General features: G+C 44.6%; 2 protein-coding genes across 4 annotated transcripts in view; one reads left to right on the plus strand and one right to left on the minus strand.

The window, feature by feature from the left end:
* The window catches only part of INTS10 (integrator complex subunit 10), a 55,293-nt gene that overhangs the window by 27,045 nt on the left and 14,655 nt on the right, over positions 1 to 13,593 (minus strand). The gene's annotated exons all lie outside the window — the stretch shown is intronic.
* Positions 1,483 to 13,593, plus strand: part of CSGALNACT1 (chondroitin sulfate N-acetylgalactosaminyltransferase 1) — a 35,867-nt gene continuing 23,756 nt past the window's right edge. For 2 of the 3 annotated variants that reach the window (XM_035136586.2, XM_060282259.1), the window contains exon 1: positions 1,483 to 2,178. The gene's annotated coding sequence lies outside the window, so the exon portion shown is untranslated. Of the gene's footprint in view, positions 2,179 to 11,971; positions 12,416 to 13,593 lie in introns of those variants that run through there. The other variant, XM_060282258.1, reaches the window with a different exon arrangement.

A 13,593-nucleotide genomic window follows, 5' to 3' on the forward strand; every position in this document is an offset into this window, starting at 1 on the left:
TTCCACCCTAAGAGAGCCAGTGTGGTGTAGTGGTTAAGAACGGTAGACTCGTAATCTGGGGAACTGGGTTCACGTCTCTGCTCCTCCACATGGCAGCTGCTGGGTGACCTTGGGCTAGTCACACTTCTCTAAAGTCTCTCAGCCCCACTCACCTCACAGAGTGTTTGTTGTGGGGGAGGAAGGGAAAGGAGAATGTTAGCCGCATTGAGACTCCTTTGGGTAGTGATAAAGCGGGGTATCAAATCCAAACTCCTCCTCCTCCTAATGTCTCAGGATGACATTTATCTCTGCATAAAGCCAGATTTATCAAACATAGTACCTTTTTTTAAAAAAAAGTTTCTCAAATGCAGTTAAAGATCTCTCAACCTCTCTTTTAGGGATTCCTCATGCAGGTGGCACTGGGGTCTAAACCACTGAGCCTCTCGAGCTTGCCGATCAGGAAGTTGGCGGTTCGAATCCCCGCGACAGGGTGAGCTCCCGTTGCTCGGTCCCAGCTCCTGCCAACCTAGCAGTTCGAAAGCACATCAAAGTGCAAGTAGATAAATAGGTACCACTCAGCGGGAAGGTAAATGGCGTTTCTGTGCGCTGCTCAGGCTGCTGAGATGCTGAGGGGCAGGTTGTGGACAACGCTATGGGTGCCATGTGGTCTGTGCTGTCCCCTCTGTGCTAGCCTTCTGCCCTCCAGTCCTTTCACAAGTATTGGAGTAAGCAAGTACTGGTCCGGTTGGGTTCTGTATGTGACTTAGCAGAGGGCACCACCTTGTCCTTCGCCTCAGGTAGCAAAATGTCTTGAGCTGGCCCTGAGTGCTAATAGAGTGCCGCGCTGCCCTCCTCCATTCCAGTGCTTTCCAGATGTTTTGGACTTGTAACTCTCATCGGCCTCAGCCAGCACATTAAATAAGTCCCTATTTTCATGAAATGTTACTGCAGGAGAACTCAAGCGGCCTTAGGCAATTTCTCATCGGCCCTCTACATCTGTAGCATGGCGATGATGTACCAGATTTTTACAGGATCATTGCAAAGGCAGAGGCCAGAAGCTGCCCCTGCCTTATCAGGATTCGATCTCAGCCTGATCTTATTGAGTGTCTGTGGAATTCTTAATCTGTCCGGAAGTATGAGCTGCTTTTCCCCTCTTCAGTTTCCTGCACATGGGGTGGGGGGACCTGCCTCCCTATATCTCAGACCATTGTTCATCTAGCAAGTAGAATTCTACAGAGATCATGAAGCAATACAGCTCATCTGTGCTGCTGTTTTTAAAAAGGAAAAGGGGGGGTAGCAGAGGAGAGAGCAAAGCCAGCCTCCAGCCAGCGGAAAATAGACTATGCCAAGAGCATATTGAAAAGCTGTCTTCAGCCCGGGCTGGCCAGTTTAACAACTCCATTCCCTGTTCCAATTTGCACACTAGGCTCTTTGACGCAACAGAAAAATGTTCCCTCCCTGTGTGTGTGTGTCCACCCCCCTGCCCCCGTTTCCTCTGAAACCTGCCTGGACAATTTGGGTTTTATGAATTTTTCTCTTCAGATGCGAGTTGATGTGAGGATATCTTCTTGACCAGTTCATTCCATGAGGCTGGGTTCTCTCTTCCCCGCCTCCCAGCACACACTCACCTTCCTGTTTTCTGTCAGGAAACTGGAAATGAACACAAGGCTCTCATTGCAGATCTGCGCCTGAACTCCTGACCATTTGACAGTCAAGTGCTGCCCTAGCAAGCGGCGTTTGCAACTAGGTGGCGAGTTAGCAATGCTCAGGAATTAAAAAGCCGGTGAGCCTTAAGTGTGGGTTTTAAAAAATCTTTGCATTTTGAAGAAGTCTTCCGTGATCTCCGGTGTGTCTTATGAAAGATAATAAATTATCCTCATTTTGAAAAGTTGGAACAAAGTTACATCTTGCATCTCTCAGAAGACAGCAACGCCCAGCAGCATGGAAAGTACATGTAGGACATTTGCTTACAATTTTGCAAGTAACAAAGAATTTTAGGACAGTCAATTTTGGAAGATGTATACTTTTGAATTCCATACCTGTCTAGTAATTTCCTTGTAACCTGTACTTGCATGGTACGGTAGGCTTTTATCTGAAATGCTTTGGCTTTTTTAATTTTTAAATTGATCAAAACAGCAGTGCACTTTTTAAAGGAAAAGCAGACGAAGAAAATACTCCTTTCTCTAATCTCTGACAGAGGTAAGTTCCTTGTTCTCTCATATTAGAAAGCATATCTTGAAAAGAACATGCCCGTTCACAACTGGGCTGCATTTACAATGTTGTCAGTTGCCATTTCTGCAAGCCAATTACAATTAAATTTAAAAAACCAACACTATGGATTTCAACATCTTACTTGCAGCAAACCTGAGTTTTTAATAAGGCTTAGTCCTTATCTAGTTTGTGCGTTTAGGATGGTTGCATCAAGAACCCCATATATTTATCAATTATAACAATGAAATTATATGAAATTGCTTTTAAAAAATAATCTGTTGAGAAGTCAGATCTCCTTCAGCATGTGGCAAATGGATTTTGTGTATGAGTTACCAAATTTAGGATGCCAAAGAAGATGGACAAGCGTAATGTTAAGCATTTCACCTTGTGGGGATTTTCCAGTAGTGTATGAGCTTATTTTGTTTCAAAGCAGACCTTATGCATTTCTTATTTAATAGTTATTACCAGGGCGAGCCTCATAGGTGATGAGGCGACTGCCTCAGGTGACAGGATCCAGATTCCAATCCCTGCTTGTTCCCAATGTAAATCTTCACTGGCAAAGAGGAAGGTGCCATTTTGTGGTTCACCTCAGGAGCCAAAATGTCTTGGGCCAGCCTTGGTTATTACTTACAGAATAGAGATTTGCAAATATAATGACCCAGGGCTCCAGGAGAGAAGATCACAGCTATTTTGCTCCTCTCCTCCGACCCCACTGCTGTGAAGTAAACCAAGCCATGATTTCGTTTAACATTAGGTCTGAAACTGGGCACCCCTGTTTAATTTGCTCATGGCTTTTGAAGATGGTAGTCCAGGCATGTCAAAGTCTGTTTTGGGCGCTGCTCTGGTTCGCCTGAAGTGGCTTAGTCATGCTGGCCACATATGACCCAGAAGCTGTACGCTGGCTCCCTTGGCCAGTAAAGCGAGATGAGCGCTGCAACCCCAGAGTCGTCCGCGACTGGACCTAACAGTCTGGTGTCCCTTTACCTTTACCTAAAAATTTATAACATGATTTGGGAATTCAAAAGATATTTTGGTTAAATTAATATAATTTAGTTTTGCTTGGTAAGTGAAAAGTGTGTAAAATTGCATAGGATTCATTAAAAAAATTATTGCCAAGTACCAGTACTTGCAGTTATATTATATATCAATATTTATTATTAAGCATTTTCTGGAATTTTCCGGTAGTGAAATTAAAATTATTTGCTCTTCCAAAAGCAATTTATGTGCTTCTTTATTATACTTATCAAGCTAAATGTTGTTCAATCAGAAAAATAATAATAGCTGAATAGAATTCCTCATACCCAAAAATGTATTTCTAAGACCCAATGACACACCCTACCCACCGACGGAGGAACGGGGGGGGAGCATACTGCCGCCGGCACCATTGGGGGAGTTCCATTGCCACCTCCCCGGAGATGCGCCGTGTAGCCCCCACCGTGCTGGGCACCAGCCCCCGCGGGTGGTGTGACACGCCCCCAGGATGCATGCCACACCCCTGTGGGCGGTGTGCCATGCCCCTGGGACATGCGCCACACCCCCACGGGCAATGTGCCACGCCCCTGGGACGCACACCATGTCCCCGCCTGCTCTCTGCCCCCGGTGCCAGGGCATGCAGCTTCACCACTGACCCTACCAGGGCTGTCCTATCATCTCCCCTGATCAAAACGCTCAGAGAGACCTTGAGATGAAGAACGAAATCAAGGAAGGATCCCAAAGAGGAAATGTTTTAGTAATGGGTGACTTCAGTTACCCTCCCACAGACTGGATACACATGTGTTCCAGTCACAATAAAGAGTTACTCTTCCTCGATACCCTAAATAGTTGTGACTAGAACAGTTTGTCATGGAACCAACCAGAGGGAGAATGACTCTCGACTTAAGTGGCACCCAGGACATGGTGCAAGACGAGGGGATTGGTAAAAGGGAATTGAAGCACAAATTCAAGAGGGTCAAGTAAGTCACTCCAAAATACTTGGGGTTACTTAAAACACGATATTAGAAGCTCAATTGGTGTGCATACAGCAGATCAGGAAAGGTACCACCAGGGCCAAGAGGATGCCAGCGTGGTTAATAAGCAGCGTAAAATAAGCTATTTGAGGCAAAAAGGCTTCATTTGAAACAATGGAAGTCTTGTCCAAAAGAGGTGAACAAAGAGGAGGAACACAAACTTTGGCAAAAGAAATCAAAGGAGACAATAAAGGTTGCTATAATAATAATAATAATAATAATAATAATAATAATAATAATATGAGTGGCAAATGTAACACCAATATTTTAAAAGGGATCCAGTGGGATCCTGGAAATTACAGGCTAGCAAGTTTAACACTTGTCCCTGGAAAACTGGTGGAAAGTGTTGTGAATGATAAAATAACCAAGCGTATAGAAGAACAAGCTTTGCTGAAGCAGAACCAGCATGGCTTCTTCAATGGTCAGTCTTGACTCACTAACCTATGGTATTAGCATTCTTTGAGAGCACCAACAAGCATATTGTCATAGTGTACTTGGACTTTAGAATAGCATTTAACATGCTAAGCTTACTCAGGAGTGTTTCATCAACGACTCCTGAGTAAGCTTAGTATTCATGGAGTAAGACAGGCATCCCCAAACTGTGGCCCTCCAGATGTTTTGGCCTACAACTCCCATGATCCCTAGCTAACAGGACCAGTGGTCAGGGCAGATGGGAACTGTAGTCCAAAACATCTGGAGGGCCAAAGTTTGGGGATGCCTGGAGTAAGGAGAATTCCTCTTGTGGATCAGGAACTAGCTAAGTAACAAGAAGCAGAAAGCAGTAGGAAGAAACAGAATTCTCCCAATGGATAGATGTGGAAGTGGAGTCACCACCAAGGATTGGTATCGGGGCCTGTGCTTTTTAACTTGCAAACAGGTAGGTCTTCCCCCTGGTGTCAAAATAGCAAGTGTCAGCATACAATCTGCTGCTAGTATAGTAGACAATTTTGCTCATAACATGTATCAAAGAAGCATGTTATGAGTCAGATACTAGTTACAGGTAGGTAGCCATGTTGGTCTGATGTAGTAGAAACAAACAAACAAACAAACAAAAATTCCCCCTTCTAGTAGCACCTTAGAGACCAACTAAGTTTGTCATAGGTATGAGCTTTCGTGTGCATGCACACTTCTTCAGATACACTGAAATAGAAGTCACTGGACCCTTATGTATAAACCCAGATGCCAACTTTGCTGCCACATACACCCGCACAACACCATTACTGGCCCCAACAACATCAAACATACCATCTCAGGACGATTTAATTGCTCATCTTCTAACATCGTGTGTGCCATCAAATGCCAACGGTGCCCTTCAGCTCTCTATATTGGACAAACAGGCCAAACCCTATGCCAAAGGATAAATGGACATAAATCTGATACCAGGAATCACAAGACAGAGAAACCAGTAGGAGAACACTTCAATCTCCCAGGACATTCTGTACAAGATCTCAAAGTACCTGTCTTATTACAGAAAAATTTCAGAAACAGACTGGAAAGAGAAGTTGCTGAATTGCAACACATTCCCAAGCGTAAAACCATGGAGAGACCTGGTCTGAATAAGGACATTGGATTCTTATCTCATTATACATGATAAAGCTTTCTTATGCCATCTCACCCCTTGCTTTTTCCTGCAAGACCAATTGGAGTCGTTAACAGTCGTTAACAGGTTTACCACACCTATCAGCCAATCACCCATTCCCAACACCCTTCTGAGTAATACCCCTCCCCACCCTCTCACTATATATAAGGGTCTGGTGACTTATGTTTCAGTGTATTTGAAGAAGTGTGCATGCACACAAAAGCTCATACCTATGACAAACTTAGTTGGTCTCTAAGGTGCTACTGGAAGGGAAAAAAATTATTTTATTTTTTGTTTCGATGAGTCAGATACATTTGTTTTCATAAGATGCAAAAGGAATATAGTATATGATAATTTGAGAATTATTGTGAAAGAGCTCATTTAGTGAAAGAGCTGACAAATAAGGCTATAACAGATGATCCTGAAAGTGTATGCAGGATGGCACCTGCTGTATACTGTAGTATGGATGTATCTGCACATGCAGATGTTTTGGAGGAGTCAATTGATTCAACTTAAAGATACATTTAAATTTAACAAATCTGTATTAAGATACCTGAAGGAGCGTCTCCACCCCTATCGTTCTGCCCGGACACTGAGGTCCAGCGCCGAGGGTCTTCTGGCGGTTCCCTCCCTGCGAGAAGTGAGGTTACAGGGAACCCGGCAGAGAGCCTTCTCGGTAGTAGCGCCCACCCTGTGGAACGCTCTCCCATCAGGTGTAAAGGAGATAAAGAACTAGACGACTTTTGGAAGACAGCCCTGTTTAGGGAAGTTTTTAATGTTTGATGTTATATCGTGTTTTTAATATTCTGTAGGGAGCCTCCCAGAGTGGCAGGGGAGGCCCGGCCAGATAGGCAGGGTATAAGTATTATTATTAATTAAATTTTAACTACGGTAGTTTTTTTTTTTTAAGAGAAACGACACTATCTACAAAAAACCCAAAAAAACCAAATGGCGCTGTGGGTTAAACCACTGAGCCTAGGGCTTGCTGATCAGAAGGTCAGCGGTTCGAATCCCTGTGACGGGGTGAGCTCCTGTTGCTCGGTCCCAGCTCCTGCCAACCTAGCAGTTCGAAAGCACGTCAAAGTGCAAGTAGATAAATAGGGACCGCTACAGCGGGAAGGTAAATGGTGTTTCCATGTGCTGCTCTGGTTTGCCAGAAGTGGCTTTGTCATGCTGGCCGCATGACCTGGAAGCTATACGCCAGCTCCCTCGGCCAATAATGCGAGATGAGCGCGCAACCCCAGAGTCGGTCACGACTGGACCTAATGGTCAGGGGTCCCTTTACCTTTACCATGGAATGATGCTGCAATCATTAAACTAGCACAAGATGCACCTATAAAGTATTATCACTTTTCAAATATCCCAGTTTGAAAATCCCATTTTTATTACTCAGGGTTTTTTCCATTTAAGTAGAAAAGAGGCAATCTTCCTTGTCTCTTATCAGGTTTTTCTCATACCTTGTTGCACAAACTGTTCCCAGAAGAGGTAAAGAGGTCACGAGGAGAGCTCTTTCATACAGCAGGACCTCCAGAGTCTGTTGTAGGCAGATTCGGGGGGGGGACTAATCCCCCCTCCAACTTGCTGCTGTCTTTGCAGCGTAATTACCTGTGTTTTAAAGATTGCTTCAGTTCCCTAGGACAACCACAAACATTTAGCAGAGCATGACCCCAGAGAAAACCCTTGATCCAATTGGCTTTAGGCAATCTGCGGCTTGCTAAAGCTTGTAGGTGAGTTTGTGGGACCAGCCACCAATACCCCAAGGCCCTTACAATTGGGAAACACTGGCCTGTGAGCACTCCAATGGGAGAATAGCCTTCACCAATGGTGCCATGGGCTTTGAAGACACTCGAACTCAGGACGCAAGGGAGAAACATGTGAAGAGGAAGGCACGCTTGGCAAACCCTCACCGTGATCAACTCCTGCGCGGAAACCTATGTCCCCACTGTGGAAGGACGTGTGGATCCAGAATTGGCCTCCACAGTCACTTATGGACTCATTGTTAAAACCGTGTTTATGGAAGACAATCTTATTTGGTTACGAGTGATCGCCAAAGAAGAAGAAGACCCTAAGGCCCCATTTGCACTTTACATTTAAAGCAGTATATGCTGCTTTAAAAAGCTGTGACTCCGCCCCCCCAAGAATCCTGAGCACTGTAGTTTGTTAAATGTGCCGAGAGACCCCTATTCCATAGCTGCCAAGTTTTCCCTTTTCTCGCGAGGAAGCCTATTCAGCATAAGGGAAAATCCCTTAAAAAAAGGGATAACTTGGCAGCTATGCTATTCCCTTCAGAAACCTACGATTCTCAAGAGTGGGTTAACCACCAACCCATCTTCCCAGGGAAGACTGGGAACTGTGAGTGTAAAAAGGGTCTCCTAAAACTCTCAGCACCATTAAGAAACTACAGTTCCCAGAGTTCTTTTGGGGAAGCCATGTATGACAGCTATTCATAGACAGGTATTCATGTTGGTTATCTTTCCAAGAAATATCAACAACCTCAGGTATGCAGATGACACAACCTTGATGTCAGAAAGTGAGGAGGAATTAAAGAACCTTTTAATGAGGGTGAAAGAGGAGAGCGCAAAATAGGGTCTGAAGCTCAACATCAAAAAAACCAAGATCATGGCCACTGGTCCCATCACCTCCTGGCAAATAGAAGGGGAAGAAATGGAGGCAGTGAGAGATTTTGCTTTCTTGGGCTCCTTGATCACTGCAGATGGTGACAGCAGTCACGAAATTAAAAGACGCCTGCTTCTTGGGAGAAAAGCAATGACAAACCTAGACAGCATCTTAAAAAGCAGAGACATCACCTTGCCTACAAAGGTCCGTATAGTTAAAGCTATGGTTTTCCCAGTAGTGATGTATGGAAGTGAGAGCTGGACCATAAAGAAGGCTGATCGCCAAAGAATTGATGCTTTTGAATTATGGTGCTGGAGGAGACTCTTGAGAGTCCCATGGACTGCAAGAAGATCAAACCTATCCATTCTTAAGGAAATCAGCCCTGAGTGCTCACTGGAAGGACAGATCGTGAAGCTGAGACTCCAATACTTTGGCCACCTCATGAGAAGAGAAGAATCCTTGGAAAAGACCCTGATGTGGGGAAAGATTGAGGGCACAAGGAGAAGGGGACGACAGAGGATGAGATGGTTGGACAGTGTTCTCGCAGCTACGAATATGAGTTTGACCAAACTGCGGGAGGCAGTGCAAGACAGGAGTGCCTGGCGTGCTATGGTCCATGGGGTCACGAAGAGTCGGACACGACTAAACGACTAAACAACAACAATCTTTCCATCAATCTTCCAGCATCCAGATTACTGGAGGCATCTGATGTGCTGTGTTTTTGCCAGTTAACATCAGGAAACATTACGAAATAGTAAAATATTGTATGCCACAGGGTTGCCAAGACTCCTGAGATTCATACCTTGAGATAAAGTGGAGTCTGATGGACAAGCCAGGGATATAGGAAACACTGACTCTCCTCTCAAGCAAACACTGACTCTCCACCCTAAGATTTTACCTTCTGCGCTCAAAGTCCCTGAGTATATGACCACCCAAATCTCGGAGACCTGGAAACTCTGAAGCATAGAAAGACCGTAGTAGACCCTGTGCTAGGGAAAGAATATTTTAGAAATGGGCTCTTGGCTGCCAAGCTCCCATACCAAATATATTTACTTTCACCTTGGCAGCCTGCCATATCCCCAAAGCCTGGAGCGCATAGCAGTAGTTATAAGGACGAAGAGAATGGTATGTTTTGATGGTGACTTAATTTCTCAAAAGAAAGTGCAGTGTAGAAGTTTGAAAGTGACATAAAAATGCAGGAATTTTTTTTAATCAGGAGAGATTTTGGCAACCAAGTAGGCGGTTTTAAATTTAATTTTTCTTGCATTTCGCGCCTCTGACTTAGTGATCTCTCTAGTCCACAAAAGCTTCTTCTAGCATGAATTTTGTTTGTCTTTAAGGTACCTCAAAACTCATGTTGTTTTTGCTGCAACAGGCTAACATGGCCACACTTTCTGGATATATTATTTAGTACTCTGTTGGCATTTAAGTCATGAGTAGACTCTTGCCTATGAGCCTATTCCATGATTCAAACTTAAAGGAAGTGATATATCAGGCTTTCCCAAAATTGTCACCCACTGTTGTTGGACTACAACTCCCATCATCCCTATGGTCAGGGATGATGGGAATTGTAGTCCAAAACCAGCTGGCGACCCAAGTTTAAGAAACCCTGAATATATATGGAGAGGGGGGGGGAGGGGGAGTAGCTATGTCAGCCTGCTGCAGCATATACATTTATTTAGACTTTAAGATACTGCAAGAGTCTAGGTTTTGTTGTTTTTGTAATTTCTATTATTACTTTAAGAGACTGGTGTGCTGATTGATGTGTGTTGTACGAAGCCTGGCCATACTGAAGTGAAGGATAACACGAACGTTTGCTTCGCAGCAGGGCTAACTACACTAAATTAGAAAATGTTGCCAAATGCACGCCTTGAGTTGTGCATATGTAAACAGCCCACATGCAAAACCTGCCAGACCGGTAACACAGGTTCAGATGACAGCAACAGACCTGTGTCTTTCAAATCCAGTATGTCCAATCATTGTATTAAAGTGCAGGACCGGGGTCTCAGTGAAGGGGCACATGGGTGCCAAACAAATAATGCATTTGGAATACAAGGTGTGTTTACTAGCACTCCCTTGGGGCCAGGGCCAACTCCAGACATTCTGGCACCTGAGGCAGCCCCCCAAATGGCAGCCCCCTCGGCGCCAGGGTAGAAGGGGTGAGGGAAGATCTACATCAGGAACAAGGGCTAATAAATATTGGCACCGGGATCTGCTGCCCCAGTGGATCCTGCCGCCTGAGGCGGTTGCCTCATCTTGCCTCACGGGTGGGCCGGCCCTGCCTGGGCTCACAAGCACTGGCTTTTCTGGATGACTGAGGATCCCATCAGTGCCCAAACATCATTACAAACATGCAAAACCAAGTCGCTTCCCTTTAAATGCAAATAGCAGCTTCAGAGGAGCTGGTTTCGTTTCAAGAGTGGCAGGAAGAGAAATGCTCAGTTAGGTGGGCTTTGACCTGATCAAGCAGAGCTCTGCTTATGTTTCTTCTCACTGCTCCACACAGGTGGTTGCTATCATATCTACGGCCGACACAAACATACTTCTAACACTGAATTATGTATATTTGCTTCAGCATAGAAATTACTTTTGCACCAGGCTAAGTGCCAGCTCAAGTAATTAAAAACGCTTATTACGGAAGATCTGGAATGTCACCAAGGAATTCCAGGAACACTCGTCTGGCTTCCCATTCCAACAGGCCAGTTTGTACAAACTTGCCACAGTGAAACAGAGAACAGTGGTACCTCGGTTTATGAACACAATTGGTTCCGGAAGTCTGTTCATAAACTGAAGCGTTCATAAACTGAAGCGAACTTTCCCATTGAAAGTAATGGAAAGTGGATTAATCTGTTCCAGATGGTCCGCAGAGTACTTAAACTGAAGCGTTCATAAACTGAAGCAAACTTTCCCATTGAAAGTAATAGAAAGTGGATTAATCTGTTCCAGACGGGTCCGTGGAGTACTCAACCTGAAGCGTACTTAACCCAAAGCATGGGTGTAATTGGTTCTGAAAGTCTGTTCATAAACTGAAGCGTTCATAAACTGAAGCGAACTTTCCCATTGAAAGTAATGGAAAGTGAATTAATTGGTTCCAGATGGGTCCGCGGAGTTCGTAAACCGAAAATTCGTAAACCGAGGTGTTCATAAACCGAGGTTCCACTGAACTTGTATTGCCTCTAGTTTCACATCTGATATGGCCCAGGCTCACAGAAATGATGAGTTTTGTCTGGGATGGTCAGCGACAGATACAATCGTGCCTGAAAGCAAAGCAGATGGTTTTAGGGATGGCAGTGATGCAAGTGAGCTTTGAGATGTTCTCAAGATGTGCACTGGCATACTTTGCAAAAGCAATTAGGAAGACCATGGAAAGATGATAATTGAGAAATGGTTATCTATTAGCCACAATTAGGGTTGCCAGACTCAATAGAGGACAGGACTTCTGTGCCTTCAATTCCCCTGCTCTCTTTCGAGTCTGGAAACCTTAAAGAGAAACCAGCAGACCCTTTGTTTAATTCCCAAGCAAAGGGTCTGCTGGTTTCTCTTTAAGGTTTCCAGACTCAAAAGAGAGCAGGGCAATTAAAGGCACAGAAGTCCTGTCCTCTATTGAGTCTGGCAACCCTAGCCACAATAGCAATGTCTGCTGTAGTAGTACTCTACAAAGTCAGCTGGAAAATGCACAGAGGTTTATTCTGGATGCAACTGAAGCTCTGTTATACCTTTTGATGAAAGCTAATTTTGTCCAGGTTTGCGCACTCTCCAGTTTGTATTCCGATAAGAACAATGCAGCCTCGCCTCAAAACTTGTTAATTAACAGCACCTACTGGGCCCTTTAAGTCTGATTGACTGAAATTATATCAACCTTTGCTTCCTCATTTGTTGCTTTCCCAATAAAGCAGAACCCAGAAGCTGTGGGTTTCCTTGAAACATCTGTAATAAACATTGTAGCAGATTCTCATCTTCACCGAATGCTTCCTGTCTCGGAACAGTCTTATCTTCTGCGCCAGACAATGGAGCCTCGATAAAGGTACAGCCCAATCGCCTTAATGGAAGTGGAATTAAGTTAGCAGCACAAAATACTAAAGAGGGACTGGGAAAGTCTTCAGTTGTGATCTCATGTCTGGGAAAGGAAACTCGATCCATTATGCTGAATGCAAATCTAGCATGCTGTGCTCATGCAACCTCAATGAAAAAGTCGTTTCATTCAGAAAGCGTAATGTGAAATACTGTAATAAAAATAGGGGGGGGGGGAGAGGTGGGATGGTGGTGGTAGTCCTGGAAATTACCTAAAGGAGTAGAATGATGTAATGGCCAGTGGGAGGAGGCAGAGTCCCTCTACACTCAGTTCCCCCTGCCTTTGGACATTAGAAGAAAGTGCAAAGCTGGCTGCTGAAAATTCCTTTTGCTGAAGAACCCTGCAAGGAAAGATTAAGGTGGACAGAATAACCTTTCCTGTAAGTTTTTCACTTCTCTCTCTGACAGTTAGCATGTGCTATTTGGACTAAACTCCCATTGCTCAGTCCCAGCTCCTGCCCACCTAGCAGTTCGAAAGCACATCAAAGTGCAAGTAGATAAATAGGGAAGGTAAACGGCGTTTCCATGCGCTGCTCTGGTTCGCCAGCAGCAGCAGCTTTGTCATGCTGGCCACATGACCCGGAAGCTGTCTGCGGACAAACGCTGGCTCCCTCAGCCTATAGAGCGAGATGAGTGCCGCAACCCCAGAGTCGGACACGACTGGACCTGATGGTCAGGGCCCCCTTTACCTTTACCTTTTTTAAAAGCAACACTCGCTTTTGCTCTGGCCTCTCCTTTCCCTCCTCTCCTTTTCCTGTCGCCCCCCCCTGACATTATGATTGTAAGGTCTTTGGGACAGAGACCCATCTCTTTTTTGCCATTCCATTCATGAATACCGATGACGCTTTCTACGCAAAATAATAATATGCAGTGTTAAGCTGTTTAGCAAAGCTTCCTGGAGTTTAAATTGAAAGCATGTTGCTGGGCAGTGTAAAATGAACAATTCAAACCGTACCTATTTACCTGGAAGTAAGCCCTATTGATTTCCAGGTACCTTACTTTCAAGTAGAGGGATATAGTAGTGGGACACAAGTTTATGTCCTATATATGCACATGGAGACAGACATTGTGCAACAGAGCTTCCAATATATACTGTGACAGTTGAGATTCCTAATTACCGGTATCTAGGAA

The sequence above is a fragment of the Zootoca vivipara genome, chromosome 13 (genome assembly GCF_963506605.1).
Source record: "Zootoca vivipara chromosome 13, rZooViv1.1, whole genome shotgun sequence".
Classification (NCBI taxonomy): Eukaryota; Metazoa; Chordata; class Lepidosauria; order Squamata; family Lacertidae; genus Zootoca; species Zootoca vivipara.